This window comes from Anticarsia gemmatalis, chromosome 12 (genome assembly GCF_050436995.1).
Source record: "Anticarsia gemmatalis isolate Benzon Research Colony breed Stoneville strain chromosome 12, ilAntGemm2 primary, whole genome shotgun sequence".
Classification (NCBI taxonomy): Eukaryota; Metazoa; Arthropoda; class Insecta; order Lepidoptera; family Erebidae; genus Anticarsia; species Anticarsia gemmatalis.
The window spans coordinates 8,901,717-8,920,302 of record NC_134756.1 but is presented as its reverse complement, the minus strand read 5'-3'; the positions used below and the strand labels follow the sequence as shown (position 1 = coordinate 8,920,302).

The 18,586-nt window shown below is 34.0% G+C and overlaps 1 protein-coding gene across 2 annotated transcripts in view; it reads right to left on the bottom strand.

The window, feature by feature from the left end:
* The window catches only part of moody (G-protein coupled receptor moody), a 53,879-nt gene extending 39,611 nt beyond the window's left edge, over nucleotides 1–14,268 (bottom strand). For both annotated transcript variants that reach the window (XM_076120846.1, XM_076120847.1), the window contains exon 1: nucleotides 13,954–14,268. The gene's annotated coding sequence lies outside the window, so the exon portion shown is untranslated. The remainder of the gene's footprint in view (nucleotides 1–13,953) is intronic.
* Nucleotides 14,269–18,586: the final 4,318 nt, after the last annotated feature.

Below are 18,586 nucleotides of genomic sequence, written 5' to 3'. Positions count from 1 at the left end.
CACTTTTTGTCCAATACGTTATTCGACATACATCTAGTAGTCGCAAATCTGGGTATTAAAGTTCAGGTTCAGTTAAATATCGTGGTGACAGAACTAAAAAGTCGATACCTTACTTAGTTTGACTAAATCTTGTTATCTTTTATTCCGCCGCCAAAACAAGAAATGTATTCAAGATTATTATAGTTAAGTATCACGTAGATCTAGTATACTTAACAGTTCCTAATGTTAAGACTTCCGTGAGTTAGTTTCCAACAAAAACACTGAGCTGTGTTCATTATATGTTAGGAAAGCGCTTAACACTCTTGGAACATTGCCTATCGGTATGAGCTATGAAATCCCTTCTAGTTTACGACTTCCTTAAGAGTTGTTCCTTTGGCTTCTAAGATAACAACTTACTGCACTAAATACATACCAAAGGTTTAGAAATAGGAGTTTATGGAAACTACACCTCGTGAATAATCTATACTTAATATTATAAAGCTGAAGAGTTTGTTTGTTTGTTTGTTTGTTTGTTTGAACGCGCTAATCTCGGGAACTACTGGTCCGATTTGAAAAATTCTTTCAGTGTTAGATAGCCCAATTATCGAGGAAGGCTATAGGCTATATATCATCACGCTACGACCAATAGAAGCAGAGTACCAGTGAAAAATGTTACAAAAACGGGGAAAATTATGATTATCTTATGTAACGCAAGCGAAGTTGCGCGGGTCAGCTAGTCTTATATACATAGATAATATCACACATTTTCCCCATCGAGGTGGGCAGAGAGCAAAAAAAATATAACTTGGTACGATGATACTAAAAAAACTTCTTTTTCTTTTCTCGGGAATAAACTTCTCTGCAAATAAGTTTGAATTTTTCATTTTAATCACTTTCAGATTGAATTAATTACATTAATCCACTTTTAGCCTACCATAAACACATCACCATCATTCTTAAAAACCCCCATCAAATTAACTCCAAACTAACCCTAACTTGAATGTCCCCTATAAAATTAATAAGTCGTTTTTAACCAGCTATACTTTAAAGTTTAATCCAGAATCCCATGATAAAACGGGCTCACATTACGCAATTTGATTCCTCGTTTAACATCGCTGGCGTGGACATGTAATGGACTCTAACCGACAATTAAACTGGCGATTAAACCTAATTGGAGCCGTTTGGTGGGGAACTGATGCGGGCATTTTACACCGACTACTGGCATACACTCAAAAGCAAAGATATGTTTACACGGTCATGTTTTCAAGGTATTATTTTAAAATAAATATACATATTTGACTGACTCTGTCGTGGTAGTTTACAAGATTACAGACTACAAGGCTTAGGTCTTGAGTTTGATTATCGGGTCGGTCAAAATCATATAAGATTATTTCTTAATAGCCAATTAGCTCTTAGTTTGGTCTCGGGCACGAAATATAGCAAAAGACTCGCCCCAGCAAAACACGAGTGGGTCTCATTCATCAATACACCTTCGGGTATAACTGGCGTGATACATACATACAGTTGTATGTATGTATCAATATAGCAAAATGACAACGATTACTTCCAAATCATAATATAATCATTGTGTATATATGTTACTGTAAAAGCCCGACCTGTGGTAAATCCTAAGATTTTCGGTAAAACCTAAGATTTACCAACTCTCGTCTATTGTTTGAATATGTGTCAGTGTACACATAATTCTGTTCGCAACTTTACTACTAAAGTTTTGGTTATAGCTCAATCAAATGTGGTATTGTTTTACTGTTATGTATGTTTTGATAATGCGTTAGTATCGTGTGGGACAATGACATAATATTATAGATACAAGTTGCATTGTTATAGTAAATAGCGACTGTCGAGCAGTGAGCCAAGTGAAGCACAAAACAGAATCACTGATGTAAACATAGCCGTATAACGACGTTAATATTATCTCTATAGAATATAATTATATAGAAACGAAGCGAGCATTCTATAATTCATTTATTCATCGTATGGTAAGTGATCAACTTAATGTCAAAGTTGTTCAAGTCGCCCAGCTTTGCTTAAGTTCTTTTATCTTAATTGACAACAATCTAGATCAACATTTTGCGTGCGTCCGAAGCACGAAGACGCTTAAATCAAATACCACTATGCGATCACAAATCTAAAGAATGTCTGAGTTAAGGTAAACATACTGATCCAATGATGAGTTGATGATAAAAAAATTACTGTGAACTCTACTAGTTCTTTAACAGACCGAGTTATACAGCCCAAGACAAAACAATGAAATACGTCTGCGAAGATATTCTCAATCATTGTATGTACTCGTAATGTCCGTCCTATGGCCAAATTTGAATAGTAAAGCTATGTAGAACGGATGGGGATCTATGAGTAATCAGTGAGGAAATCCATGCCTTTGGCAGTCATGGTGAAAGGAACCGAATGCTAATGAAATAATGATGTCATCACGTTTTGTTAATGCGTGATCTCTTACTAGCGTTTGTCACGGTCCGTAGTATATATGTACAAGGAGCAACACTTAGGACTATAGTACTTATTATTCTGTGACTTAGGTTCTTAGTATATGTAAGGAGCAACACTTATTTAGACAGTGAATTTCTTTTTTGGTATTGATATGTAATATGATGTTATCTTACTAAGCTACTCGTTGGTATTCCAGCTGCTGCTTGCTTATAGTATATCTTACTTAGTAAAAAGTAAATTTGATAGCCACTCTGCAGTACATTTCTGTTACGACGAAACATGTAACATACAAATTTTTGTACCTTGAAGAAAAAATCAATCCAGATTGGCTCTTAACAAACTTAGTTTCTATACTCTAATACTAAGACAAGTATAATATGGATATCTTAATTGTCAGATTTGCCAAAAAAACTGACAATAGAAAAGTTGGTGGTCAGGTACCTGAGTTATCAACGACTGGCTTCTTTTCGTAACAATGAAAGTACCTTTTGAACAGTGAACAAAGTAATTATACAGAAACTAAGGTATACCAGTATATTTACTTATGTGTCAAACAATACTTCAACTGTGACTCATGAACATAATTTATGCGGAAAACGAGCGCCGTTGTATGTGACTTATCGCGTCAAGTAATAAGCAAATAACTTAAGCATTGGCTGTTCGATTATATACTCTCACCATACTTGGACACCTACGTGGCACTTAACAATTAAACATTCTTTAGATTTTTTATTGTTAAGTTTGGTTCTTGCTTTTTGAAGATAACAAAAATAAAACCTTGCTTAATGATTAACCTATTACCTATCTATTTAGCTCATCAGAGCAATCAAATGATAGTGTATGAGTTGTGCGAGGTGAGGCGCCCATAGCCAGTTGCGCTCACCGGTCGGTAAACAATCTGTGGGTTAAGCAACCCTTGGCGCGGTCATTCCATAGATGGGTGACCGCATGGTGGTATTTGAGCTAGGCGTCTCCGTGCTTCGGAGGGCACGTAAAAAGTTTGTCCTGGTTGTTGTCAATTAAGATAACAGTCGTTAACCCACGTCAAAGGCCAGAACAACTGACACTAGGTTGACCACTAACCATACGATAAGAAGAAGAAGTTGTGCAAATATTATTATTTATCGTTAAGCTCCATGATTAAATCAGCATTGGATTATCACCAGAATTGCAAAAATATGCAGTTTCAAATCGATAAGATTGGAAGAAATGATATGGCCTAACAAATCTGTCACTAATAAAACAGAATAATATAAAAATGTGTTTATAAACCACAAAGTATTTTCTGGTTCAGCATTTCTAAGTAAAGCTTTGTATATTTCATAAACCTCGCTTGATCAGATAAGCGGTGAAACAAAACAAACAGACTCGTTCCCGCTTTGTAATATCAGCGGGGATTTGTAGCGAGTTGCCAGAGTTGCCAGCGTTGCCACCGTACATCTAGGAATGCACACGATTACGATACATTATGGACATAATAAATGAGGCGTGGGAGCGGAAATTATTACACTACAATGAGAGAGATTATTTACAATTCATTCCGTTAATCTTTGCTATTTTGTTAGAGTCACAAATTAATTATAGGATTTTCAATAATAACTAGCTACTTCGACTACTTCCGAAACCGGGTTAAACTTAACATTATCTGTTAAAATTTTCATCGAAAATTAAACTATTACTATATTTATATTGGTGAAAGGCGTATAAAAATCCGTTCAGCAGATTTTGAGTTTATCGCGAACAAGCAAACAGACGTAGCAAAGTGGCTTTGCTTTATTTCTAAATATATAGTTTATCACTATCAGATTAATGTCATTGTTATATTAGAGTAGTTCTGGCGCTTAGACCGTCAAGTTGGTAGGCTACTTGCTCATTCGAAGTAAAAAGAAACAATTTCTGGGCTACTTTTATCGTTTTCTTTACGTGACTGTTGTCTTTGTGAGTGTTCATAGTATCAAATAAAGGAACCACACACGTCGACCCTTCAACAAGGAGCTTGATGAATCTATACAAATGCTTTTAAAAGGTAAAATAAACGGCCGTTTGTTTTGATAACAGTGGCCAGTGTGTATCATATTATTGCTTGAATTACCCACGTCTATAATAGCAAGTGACTTGTTTCTTTTTGCGCGAATTTCGACCCTATTTCTTGTATGTTAAGATCGATGGTGAATTTCAAGGGTGGTGACACATTTTTGTTTTTGACTACAGCGATAGAGATGGAAGTAATGTTTTTATTAGAATTATGGGACAACGTTTATGTCGATAGCGTACGTAATTTCACCAACCATTATAACCTACTAGCTGACCCGCGCAACTTCGCTTGCGCCATAATTTTCCCCGTTTTTATAACATTTTTCGTTACTACTCCGCTCCTAATGGTCGTAGCGTAATGATATATAGCCTATAACCTTCCTCGATGAATGGGCTATCTAACTGTGAAAGAATTTTTCAAATCGGACCAGTAGTTCCTGAGATTAGCGCGTTCAAACAAACAAACAAACAAACAAACTCTTCAGCTTTATAATATTAGTATAGATTAGTATAGATAATATTGAGAATTGATTTACGGAAACCGTAACAAGAAGTAAAGTTAAATTACGGAAAAAGGGACCTCGGCTAAGCTGATGGTTAGTGAGTGAGAGTTTCATAGTGAGAACTTTGAAATAAAGCGCTTTCTATGCGACTAGTAGCATTACAATGGTAATATAGACAGTAGCAATATGCCGCCGGCACTTAACCTTAATAAGCGAGGGCGATGTGTCCAGTGTCCGCTGGTGCATGGCCGCTAATTGTCAGATATTTTGTTTACAATGACAATTCCAAATCCAGATGAAGCTATGTCTGTCTAAGTCTGTTTCTTCGTACGCACTAACTATAAGAACTTGTTGGTGGGTTTGGCAAATGCATTTATGTAGGAAGCTACATTATTACTAGTGTTCTATTGTTTTATGGTTATTTCCGATTTAAATTGTCCTTTTCGACAGATATCCAACACAGTGTTTCTGATAAATATCCAAACTAGTTATATGTCAAGAAAAAAAAGGACCCTAAGAACCTTTCCCTTATTCTAAATATTAAGGACTTTTAAGACGCAAATAAACTCACGCATATTATCTACTTCACATTATTATTATAATCAATATCTGAATGCCATATCTTAAACTGTATTATTCAGTTTCTCAGTATCATTCGTTGTATTAAACAAGTAAAATGAGATAAACACATCAATCGCTTAAAGATTAGTCATGAAGCGGTCACGGCAATAGTTAACGACGTCCACGGTTCAGTAAGTAATTCGTGCTAAACGTAGTATAGATAATGTTATCTACTAATCGTTACTGCTATTATGAGTACGGAAGATATATTATTCTTGTAACCTATTATACTACTAGTAGCATTATGAACATGAAGCTTCTGCCTTCTTTCGCCATGCAAAAATTATCCATTAGTTTTTTTTATTTTGTCTTTTACTATCCCACTGGTGGGCAAAGGCCTCCCCCATTCCCCATTACGACTTAATAAAACATGTTTCATGAAAAAATCTAGTAATAAACTTCATTAATAAATAAATGTAAGATTAATCAATGAGTTAATTCATATTTAAATTGTCGATTTGAAAGTGACTTTAAATGTTGTATTTGTTCGTTCAGTTAGCAACATTGCTTACTCAAGTAAGTCTTTGTTATTTTTGATAAACAAAACATAGAAAAAAATGCCTTCATAACCAACGATAAAACTTTTATGTTTCGAAAAGTGTCATTTTATCCAACAAACTGTCCAAAAGTTTGTCATCTCACAAAAGTTTTGTCATTTGTGTAATATCTCCTTCCAAAACATGAGTAAGTTTACTTGTGACTCAAGGCAACCGGTTTTAAGGAATCAATAATTAAATTCTATGAACAAATTCGTTTGAGATGAATCATTCGTAATTTAATCAATTGATTTACTCGGAACCTGCGGAATATAAACTACAGTTTAATATTAAATGTTTGGTTTAATTGAGGTTTAATTTGGGTCCTTATTTTATGTTGAGTTGAAGTGAGAGAAGCGATTTCTCGATCTTGCAAATACTTATCATTATAACCAGCTGGCTATTAAAATGTATAAATTTAGAAGTATAGAGTATACTCGTATAGTTAAACAAAGCATTCTTTTATCAATACAAGGAAGTGAAACAGCCGTTGCAGAAAAAATGCTATCATATTTTTAGGTCAGTAATGTTCTTTACTAGCGGTCTCATATCACATTCATTGATAACCTTAAGGCCAAGTAACACATATATCATCACAAATATTCTATTGTGGAGTAAATAAGTGATCATTTGTCGCAATTTGTCACACAATCTGTATCGTTATAAGGTCGTAGCCTTGAGTGAGCTATGACTGTTGTACGGCTAGACTAATTGAATATTATTTATACTATTGATAACTTCTCCTTAAATAGAATAAGTTGGCGGACGGGGACCAATAATGCTATATTTAGGACTATTATGGGTGGTCACCGGACAGACGGGGACAGTTCGGGAAATAACTGGGTAATTGAAGATGAATGGACACGAATACGCGATAGATGAGCGCAACACAAGAGCAATTCTTAATGCGGAAAAAAAGAAAAAAAAATTAGCGAAGATAAGCATGTACTCCACTGGATGGCATGTTTTCCATAAAAAATAAAAATATGGTTTTCTTTAGCCTAGCGTTTGATGCGACTATGTTCGTATATTCTGCATGAAAAAGGAAAGACAATAAAAAAAACCTTTCCTTCCATCAGTAATCTAAATCAAAAGTCTGACAACCAGTCTTATCGAGGAGTATCGAGTTATTTCCCAGGTAACTAGGTCGTAGAAGCCCAATAGACAGTCACTGACATTGTGTAAAATACTTGTATTAAGCTACATCTGGTGAGACTGGAAACCGACCCCAACATCGTTGAAAAAAGATAAACATCTGAAGCAGTAATCAAAATAATCAATATTTATCAGACGAATGACTCCAGCAAACAAGCAATGTAATATCAAAATCTAATATGCAAGTTTGTTTAAAGAGACACAGTAACTCAGTTTCTATTTGCATATTTTGAATGCTCAATATAAGACAGTACCCTCGCGTCATTGGTTTTCGTTTACAATTCACCTGTACGCTCGGTATAGTTCTTGGAAATGTACATTGACGATATTGGATTGTATTAAAATGTTGCATTCATGCGAATCGTATGACAATTCTGAATTCCTATGTGGTGCGACAAACTAACGAATGGCCTTTACTACCATCTAGAAGCATGCTAAGAGATTTTTAGAACATTACTCTTGTTGTACTCAAAGGTGCACATAATTCATTCATTTGGGTGAGCGTTGAGTACTGCAAATTAGAATACTATAAATTTTTATGTCTTTCATCACAATGTCACATTGCAGAGTAATTTTTCCACGTCCCTCTGTCGTAAGGTTTGAACATTATAATGGACATAGAAAGCATCAAGATCATAGGGCTCCTCTATCTTCGATCCTTACAAACTTTAATTGCTATTTTCTACTTATCTTGTCGTACAGGACCGCCAGTAAGAAAACATAAATGAAAATAATAATGTAACAGAATTAATAAAACCTAACCTTAATACTAATGTTATAAATAAAACCTTGTTTGAGATAAAGTACTGTTTCAGGCACAGTTTTTCCCTATATTTTATAATCTGAGGTCATTAATTACTACAGAACAATAAATTCTCGTTAAGTAATTAATGATAGGGGTCTAGTCTAAATGAACAAAATATATAGTCCAAGATAATCGAATGTGTTCAATGATAAATACTACAAAATGCTCTTTCTATGTACATAATACAACGCCTGTTATACACGAAGGCGTAAGCAGAAGTGTATGAAATAGTCATACGCTTGCCAATGACAATGTTAGTCACATGTAATAGAGGGCGAGTCTATTTCCATTTATATGGCCACGATATGAGGGATATTCTAATACATATAAATTAGAAAAGACCAAAGGCACTTTGCCCTAGCCAAGAATCGAACCCGAGGTCAGCATCAGCAGTCGGATACACTACCGAGTCTACCGACCACATCATCGATGTAGTCAAATAATCTAAAGTATTCAATGATAAAATTCTATTAAATACTTTTTCTATTTTTGTTTTTAACCACTTGTCTCTATGTACATTGTTTTAATTGATTAACAAATGTTACTAATGCGCAGTACAAATATAATTACAGATAACTTCAATGAGTTTGCGTTTATCAAAACATTTACTATACAACAAACGACTTTGTAGCATTCAAATAAATAAGTCTGTTTGCATGTCTATAACAGTTGACGCACTTTATTTCTAAAAATCAACTCCTTAAAGGAAAAATCATGATGAGAGTTTGTATTCCAACGCCCAACGGACCTGTATTTAATATAAAAAATTTAAATTTTAGTGAAATTATCTTGAAACTAACTCCTTTTAAAAAGATTTTAGGAACGATTTCTTTCGTCCTGTTTTCAGCCAGTGATGAATTCATGACCAAATACTACCAAATAGAAATAGCTAGAAATCTAAATGTGAAAAAAAAAACTACAGCCTTAATAAAAAGCGAAGTTTGTTTCGTATCTAAAATCGATAATAGTTTCCGCGTAATATCACTTTCAGGGTTGCCGCCTAAAATTAAATGATCCCTAGCGTTGTTCAATTGCCCGGGTAGAAGTCCTGATAACCATGTTTCGATTCGAACCAAAACTGTATCTAAACTAAAAGAAAATACTGATAAGTATTTAGTGTGAAACGTTTTAGAAAAAATATCATTTACTTTGGTCTTTTCTTTCTTGAAGTCTAACCAATTTTGATGGGGAACCCCAGTTACTACTATTTAGTAAAAGGTGCTCCTTCCTTTATAAAAGAGAAGTATTACAAACGCCGAAACGGGTTTCGAACCCCTATGTCTATAGCACAAGCACAGCAAGCGCGATATTATATAATAATAATAAATTTGACCCAGTGCCCAACACACACTTGACCAGCGTGGTGAAGGTCTAACCCGTCCCTCATTCTGGGAGGAGACTCTTGCCCAGCAGTGGGACATAAATGGCCTTTATTTATTTATTTGTTGCGGTCACGGTTTATTTGTTTCGGTTAAGGATATAATAATATTATAGCAACATAAGAATACTGTGTATAATACTACAATTATTGCTAGTGTCTTCAAAATAGATGTGCTTAGTAACAGTGCCAGTAGTATTGTCTAACGATCTCACTAGGGATTATACAAAACATTAATTTGTGCTAAGTGGAGCTCATGTGCACTTTGCATGTGCCACGTGCAATCACACTGTGTAAAGGCGTTTCACACAACGCGACGTGGACGCAGCGATTTATAAATTGACTATTCAAATTATTGATGTATATTGCTCGGTTAATACGCATGGAATTTATGCGATGCCATCAAATGCATGGTTGGTATTTTATTATGAAATTTAAGTGAATACACACGAACTCGAATTCACTAGATCAACGTATGTAATGATGTTTTTTTTTATCATATCTGTAGTTATGGATGAAAAAACCATTATATTGTCACGTCCAATCAATCAAAAAGAGCAAGCCGTGAGTTTTTTGAAACGGTCAAAAAATATATGACTATTTGAAATACTTTGTACGAAATTACAAGATAATGGATATTTTAAATTTGTATGGAAATAATTTTGCTGTGGTAATCGATAAACACTAGTAAAATGTGTATACTCGAAACAAAATAACCATCCAACCAATAGAGAGATCAAAATATTTAGTGCGTTTCCTTAACATTTCGGTACCCCAATATACGTGTAGAAAGTAAATTATTCTCTTTTAATGAGACAGAAATTGACAGACTGAATTATGACAGAAAAGATGATTAAAACTCCTGCTCATTATCGCCAATTATTATATTCTTTTAGACATATAATTGGGCTATTGTATTCCTGCTATTGTGGAGCTTTAAATTCTTCTTAACTGAATATGTACTGTATTTAAAATGGTGAGGGAATAAGTCCCTCCGCGTTGTTGTTGAAGAAGGTTTCACTTAGACCCTGAGTGGTTTGTTAGTGCCTATATAAGACGGTGTCTCAGTTTCAGGTTTCCTAACATATTCTCTTTGAGTTTGCATATTTTGTTCTACGTAGTTGTAAATATAAGTGGTTTGGATAAGAAGAAGAAAGTTGAATTTAAACTATACGATTGTCTTAAAGATAAATGCATTAATAAAATAATTATTACGATTACCTTTTTTACGAACTGTTTACTTCCCAGCAATTTAAAAAAAATATATTATCTTTGGTAAAAAAATTATAATGTTTGGACGCTAAATATAGGGGTAAGAGTACCTATAATAAAATAAGAATTATTTTTTTATTAGGCTATTGCTTTTCTTGTTATATTTCAAGTGAGATCACAATTTCCAATTCCCATTAGAGTTATCTAGAATACATTCGCAATTTCGCCAATAGAAATTGCAGTATGTAGACACCTTTATAATTGTCGCAATTCAGAATACTACATTAGTTTAAATTAGCTAATCGTTTCAATACTATTGATGTTTGTGACGTCAATATTTCTAAGAAAAGTATACATTTGATTTGTTTTACATAATTAATAGATTCGTCATTATTTTGTGACAATGCAAAGTGTTACGATTTTAGTTGGAAATGTCTATATTTAGTACTAAGGTGTTTAGATTCTGGGAACGTCTTGTGACTGTAAATAATTACATTGCATTTATATTAACACGTTTTCTAAGACAAATTAATATGCATAATAAGTCAAGGTACGATATGAGCGACATTGGCATCCAGACTTTTTTATATTTATCAATGATTTGGGCACTTGTCTTCCATCTTTCTTGAAGGTAAGCGATAATGACCATTCATTATAAATGTGTATGGGACAGGACACACAATAAGGGGATAGCAATGAAAGTGTAAAAGAATCTTCCTACTACAGAACAATTCGTATAATAATATTGTAATCACCGATCATTATTACCGTTTAAGCTATACCACGATTCTCAATAGTCAGTAACTAACGAGTATCGACAAGAAGGTATTTAAAATGTACTGAACCAATCGTTCCTATGGCACCCGCTAGGGGCGCTGATCAGGTCTTCACACACATTATATCGATTTCAAGCCGGTTGTCGATAGTTGATAATAGTAGAAAATTACCCCTATGATAAGAACTTACCTTACCTATATAATTATAACAGAGACAATTAATGTTATTCACATAACATTAAAAGATTTTATATAAAACCTGTGTACTCCAGGTAGCGTGACCCAAATGTCAGCTAAACAAATAGTCTGTATACAAATGTTTAATTTGTTCCAACACCTGTTTAACAATGTCTCTCGCAGTAATGGCGTTGTAAAAGGGCAACATTGTTATTTGTGTTCTAGGCGTCTGTCAAAATAATGTTCTACTTTATTTTATAGCAGAAGATAAGTCTCAAATGTATAACATTTATGAAATTGTAAGTAAAACTTACATTTACGCGGACGGTATGAAGTTTCTACATATTTATTGAATGCTTATAGTCTGTAGCAGTCGTAAGTCGGTAGACGATCAGCGAGAAGTAACATTTATCACAAATATTAAAAGATAGAGGGACAGTTGTGTGTAAATGCTTGCCAATAGGATTTCTATACTTAGAAGAAAGTTTAAGCTTGAATTAACACTTAACATTTTAGCCGCAACCAAAACCAGATGAAATCACATTAATTATACATATTCCATTTATATTTATCAAACATAATAATATATGAATCAGAACAAAATAGACAAAACAAGTACGTAATATTATAAAAGTACCATTCATACAAGCAATAAAAAAGGAAATTTTATTTTATAAAGCCGTTATTTACAGTTTTATTTAGGCAACATCATAAAAATAATTTACGAGACAAATTGGCACACGTGTTATTTGATAATAACAACTGTTCCCATACATTTTAAAGGGCTATTATCTTTTCAAAATGAACATGATTTAGCGTACAAATCTCTTCTATATCTTGAATATACTGTTTCATAGAGATTAGACGTTTATGAGGTGTTTAAAGGGTGGAGAATGTTGATATTATAACATCACAAACGTTTCAAGGAAATCTTTGAACATTGAGTTACTAACATTTTTTATTCAAACATTTCTACGACAAAATATAACTCGTAGAGCTTCCTGTTATTTAGTCTTATAAATAAACGACGCTGTCATTTCGTTGATAGACTTAATTTATTTGCGACATCCGTTTTTATGGGTGGCGTTAATCAAAACTGTTGCGTATAGTGCAGACTACAGAGTACTTTTAATATGAAAATATACATGAGTCAATGTTTTCAAGGGTGAATTAGGATTAGGCGGAAAAAATTAAAGAACTTGGCAACTATTCGCTGTTAATATCTTATCGCGTTTAGTATGTTTTGCACCTGTCTCTACGACTATTTTGAATAAGTATTGAAAATATTGTATAAATGCTGTATAATGTGCAAAAATATCACGTTCGGAGCCATTGAGCCGAAAAAAGATATTTCATTCCGACTGTCGAACTTTACAATCAACATTTTCTGTTGGAACATTACCGATCGCAATGCAATGGAAATAGTTCACCGGCAGCGGTATCTGTCCATCCGCCTGACATAATCCCTTATATAGCTTTTAACGACATGCACGGATGTCGAGTCTATTTTTATAGTGCACGGTTATGCAGATGTGATTTATTTTTCTAACAAGTGTCGTAGTTTCTTTCCGTTGCCACCGGATGGGATGGTAAAAAGTTATAGAAAAACATAGGTTATTACACGAACTTACAGAGGTTGACGCGAAGACAAAAACGTGACATAATTTCGATGAGAATTATGTTTGTAATCTCTCAATGATGGATCTGTTATTTAATTGTTTACTTGTGGGTATCAGTTGAATGATCTGTTTATAATATCAGTTTAAATACATAGTAAACTTTCTCGTGATAAAACGAGGCTGAATGATGCTCTTGTTTCTAGATATGTTTAGTGTCATTCCACTCACGGTCGTCATCATCATTATACCGGCGAACGGTACAAATGATGTTTTTGTTAGTCACTTGTAAAAAACCACAATGCTACCTATTAAAGTTAAAAGATTTACAATATGACTAATCCCTCATCAGCGATTTGGATCTCTTTGAAACAGTTTATTTTAATTCATAATCCTTTCAGAATAACACAGATAAAAGTATTAAAATCGCAAACGGAATTTTCGCGACACTGCACACAATCCTTCGTTAGTACAGTACGAATACCTTTACGTTCCATTACGGACCAAATAATGAGGTATTGTGAAATATTTTTAACTCAAATATTTCGACATGAACGTTTCAACGAGTTATACGGCAAAAATATTTCTAAGAAAATGTTCGTATTCCTTCGTACAAAAATGCTTTTATGAAATAATGTGAATAACTTAAAAATTACTTTATATCTTCATGCATAGGATTATGAGGGTAGACTTACCAGATAGTGTGTTCTGCTAACGGAAACAATATTGAAATCCAATGTCAATGCGTGTTTATTGAATCAATTCCTGGCCAGTATCGCTTGATTTCTTTGAACACGCATATCAAAGTATAATAAAATATAGTCACTAGGAATAATCTCGTAATATATTTGAATGTTTCTGTCATCACAAACTTTGGTAATCAATATAACTTTCACATAAACTGTCACGGGTTTTCTTCGATATAAATTGTTCGCGCCAAAATACAGCTCGGCACACACGTGCGTCGTGGTCTACGACGTATGTCACACTGACTGACACTGACATAACCACGGTAGCGCACAATGCGCTCGCGCACGCATTGTCAATAAAGTTGTACAACTTTACTACGAAACTTGATCAAGCGAAACAGAGCCTTACGTGTCCATCATAAAGATCAAAGTAACGGTAGTTAAGCGTTTAACTTTGGTGAGTAAACGGGACAGAATGAGTCATTCTCCGAGCCACAGCTGGCCGCGTCATTCATAACTGGTTGTCTGGTTCTCATAATAAAATCGCCACTATGACGTCACATTAAGGCCTGTATTCGTGTGATTGGAATATTTTTATTGTATTTCTACAATAGTGATGCTCCATTTTTTGTTTTGTTGCAATTTGAATGTGTATCCTGATGATTTGTGTGACTGTATGAGTCAAGATCTTAGTGACTAGTTAACTGATTAAAATAGTTATTGAATATTAATTAGTGAATAAACTATGGTTATGATTTTAATAACAAAAATAGACAGGTGTCTACGGGTCTGCAAAGTGCGTCATTGTCAAAAAAATAAAAATAAAGATATCATTGTAACCTATTTAGTTAAAAAGAAAATATATTAAGACACCTGAAGTGATGAGCCATGTTATTACAACACAACCCTGACCCTTAACCGAGCTAATATTATTACATCACTCACTACTAAATCCACAATATTAATTGTAATATAATCGTTTAATTATACATTTTGCAAATTAAGTAGTTTTACGATAAACACGACTTGTTTACTTGTTAGGATAGGTTGCGGTCTACATTTGCGTAATATGAGAATTAGTGTACAAAATTGTCAAATTGCATGTTTAGTTTTAACCCAACTGCGTCGTTATCACTCAAAGCCATAGAACACTTCAAAGAAAAAAATATAGAGTATGAGGTTTTAAGAAGTCTTCCTAACAATTTGTTATAAGCTGCAAGTTGCTTTGGTAATCACTACGTTACAAATTTCAATACGTTTTGACGTTGTTGTTCTAGTAAAATATGATTTTGACTGCCTCCGTGGCGCAATGGTTTAGATCGCCACGTCGCTACCGTTGCGTCGGGAGGTCATGGATTCGATTCCAACACTGATTTTTTGTGGAATATTTGTGGATCACACAAATAATTATTTCAGGTCTGGTTGTACTTTGTGTCCGTTGTAATGGCACCCAGTCGAAAACGCAACTTAAACAACCATTTACCTAGTGTCCTAAATGCGCATAAACCTTTACGTTAACACACTAACATAATCGATTGTTTTTAATCGGCATGCTAATTGCTAAATAACTATCAAAATTGCAACGTAATTTAATCTCAGATGACGTATTAGTAGTCATTCCTTGATCTGAAAACCATACCAAATACTGTTAAGTAACATAAAAAAACCTATTATTAAGGCATATTAAAATAAATAAGTAGCAGTCAGTGTAGGACGGAAACTTATGACATTATTGATATTAATCCCTGAATATTCTTTTCAATACATATTGATTTCTATCAGCTGCCAAATAAAGAATTAGGTCGACCGTTTTGAATTTGAAAATAAAAGCTAACAATATAGTAAAGACATTTGATGCCTCGAAGTATAGAGCATAATATTAAGTACATTACAATCAAAGGTACCAAAGTTGAATGCTCTATGGTATTCTACAGCACAGAGGACATATAAACTCAAATCTGTGGCGGGCGGAAGACGGAAGCAGTATATCTATGGTCCCCCTAACACGAATGCATAACTGTTATTAAACGACTTGTGGTCCCGCGTGCTACTCGCATCTTCACTGTTTAATGGTGTTTAACCGTTTCAGTGGTATCTCGCACGATGGGAAACACTTTCGTGGTTTTTCCAGTTCACCATGATATGAGTAAATCAAATCAAAAGTACGAAAACTCCTCTTTCTTGAAGCCGGATAATGATAACTGTTGACACCATATATTAGGTCGGGGAAAAAGTATTTTCGCATTATATACTGTAATAAAATCTCTTTGGCTTCAAGAATCACAAATGACACGGTTCATTAGGTTTCTTTCAGTGAGCTCGTGAGGTACCCAAATATCGAGCTTTCTTGTGTAGAGAAAAGATTTTATTACAAGTTCATACACTATAATGCGAAAAGAATTTTTCCCCGACCTAATTATATATTTGTTATTACCAAAATTATTTTGTATTCCATTGTGAGATAACGTTGAAATCACAAATAAAATTATCCTAGACTCGCGCAGAATAGATTTCTGTCTACGCCAATGTAGTAGCGCACTTTATGTACTTTTTTTTTATTACATTGAAAAAAAAAATTATACATATCTTTCAGTAGCTCCCTAGCTGACTAAATTTTAAAACTGAATCTCAAATTCCCCGTAGCGTAATGTAAGTTATAATCATACCATTTTAACTAACAAACATGTACAATAATGGTTCAGGTAATAAAGTTTCACGGTAGCTTAACACTTGAAATGATATTGTACTAATTATACGTGAAACAAGAACTTGCGACGGCCATTAACTATCACTCAACATCCTTCTAAATTACCTTAAGGTGTAATTACCATAGTAATTAAAATGAAATGTCGTTTAGGGGCGTAGTTAAAAAATAATTTATGTTTTACAGTTAAATCAGGATTTAATGTGAGACCTTTGTCAAAAGATATATTGTGTAGGATTTGCGTGACGCTAATGGGGAATGTTAGGTGGAATTCATTTGTGGGGTTCACTTGAGTTTTTGTGTTTGCGGACATTTTGCGGAGACGTGCATGATGTGTCATAATGTAGACCAGGTACTTGTGTTCAGAATTGAAGTTCTTAAGTAATGCTAATTATATAGGTATATTAATTTAGAATAAGACAATAAACAGATAAGCATAATTATGTACACAATTATATATATTAATAGGTTCTTAATTGATTATTCCCTTCAGACAAATTCAATAATTGTTTTGTAAAACTTTGTACTCAATCACTATGTATTTTAATTAAAAATACGAAATGATTCGTAAGAGTAACTCCATGAAACCTACGTTAATAGTTAGCTTAGGAATTTAGTAGAAAATATTACAAGTTAGTTAATAATAATTCAAAGAATTTGTGCTTATAACTTTGAAGCCAATGAACTCCAAATGTCAAAAGCGAATGTTTTCAAACACCAAGATAAACACAGCGATAATCAGAATCTTCATTCAAAATATCAGATTTTAGCCTGAAATAGACAAACATAAACAAGTTTACCGCACCGAGTCGGTGTACCAACAAGTTTGTATTGTATAAATTGTTGCCTAAGCTACAAACATCAATATTCCACTGGGCTGTAATCGTTGGTGAATTGTAGGAGTAATGTAAACTTTGTCTGCAATTAAACTAAATTGAATAATATATACATTTTTTAGTTTAATTCGCAATAGTTAACGTGGTCTCGCCGCAATAACCGTCGCGTGTGGTGGATTCAAATCCCACCCGGGACAAATATTTGAGTGATGAGCACGAGTATCTGTTCTGAGCTTGGCTTGTCACTTTATCGATATAAGTATGTTTATCAGTTATTTGATTACCATGGTACAAGCTCTGCTTAGTTTGGAATCAAATGGAATTGGACTGTGTGTGAGTTGTCCAATGATATTTATTAATATTATTTGTAGAAGTAAGAAGAAAATGAAACCTCGATATAGCATACATTATGAATTTAACATTAAGACTGTACACAGGTTTTGCCACTAAAGCTGTTATTTAAGAAAATGACACACGGTTCCTAAGCTGCAGACGATTTTTTGTCATTTAGTGCTTCAATTAGCTCTACCCGTCTTTATAAAAAGTTGCTGATGGATAGGTTTTTCGCTCCCTTTTCTAAAATAAGATCCGTAATCATTCATGTATTGCTTGAGTTAATCCGTTTTCACGTATACTTGTCAGGCATTTAGTAACTTTACTTCAGGGCTTGAGACTAAAATAATGATGCTGACTGGATTAGAACCAAATGTGCCGGATCGAATATGTGTGTAGCAACATAACAAACGCACATATTTGATCGGCACATTCGGTTCGGCAATTTTAATCGAACAACAAAACCCACTCAAAACAATTACTACACTTGTTCGGTTTGTGCCGATCGGGTAGTTCGTTTAGGTCCGATAATCACAATTTATAATATTCATTATTTCCCGAACATTCATCTACACCAATTCAGTTTTGCCGCCCGGCTAAGCCGATTAACGCCAAACCGAATATGTGTGTAGCAAGTCTGACGCTTTCTCAAAATTAAAACAAGAGACATAAAAACACTGCTGTTTGATCGCAGAGCTATTCACTGATTGCGTATCCAATAACTGAAGTGCATATTCGTAAAGGTATCACAGAATCCAAACCATTT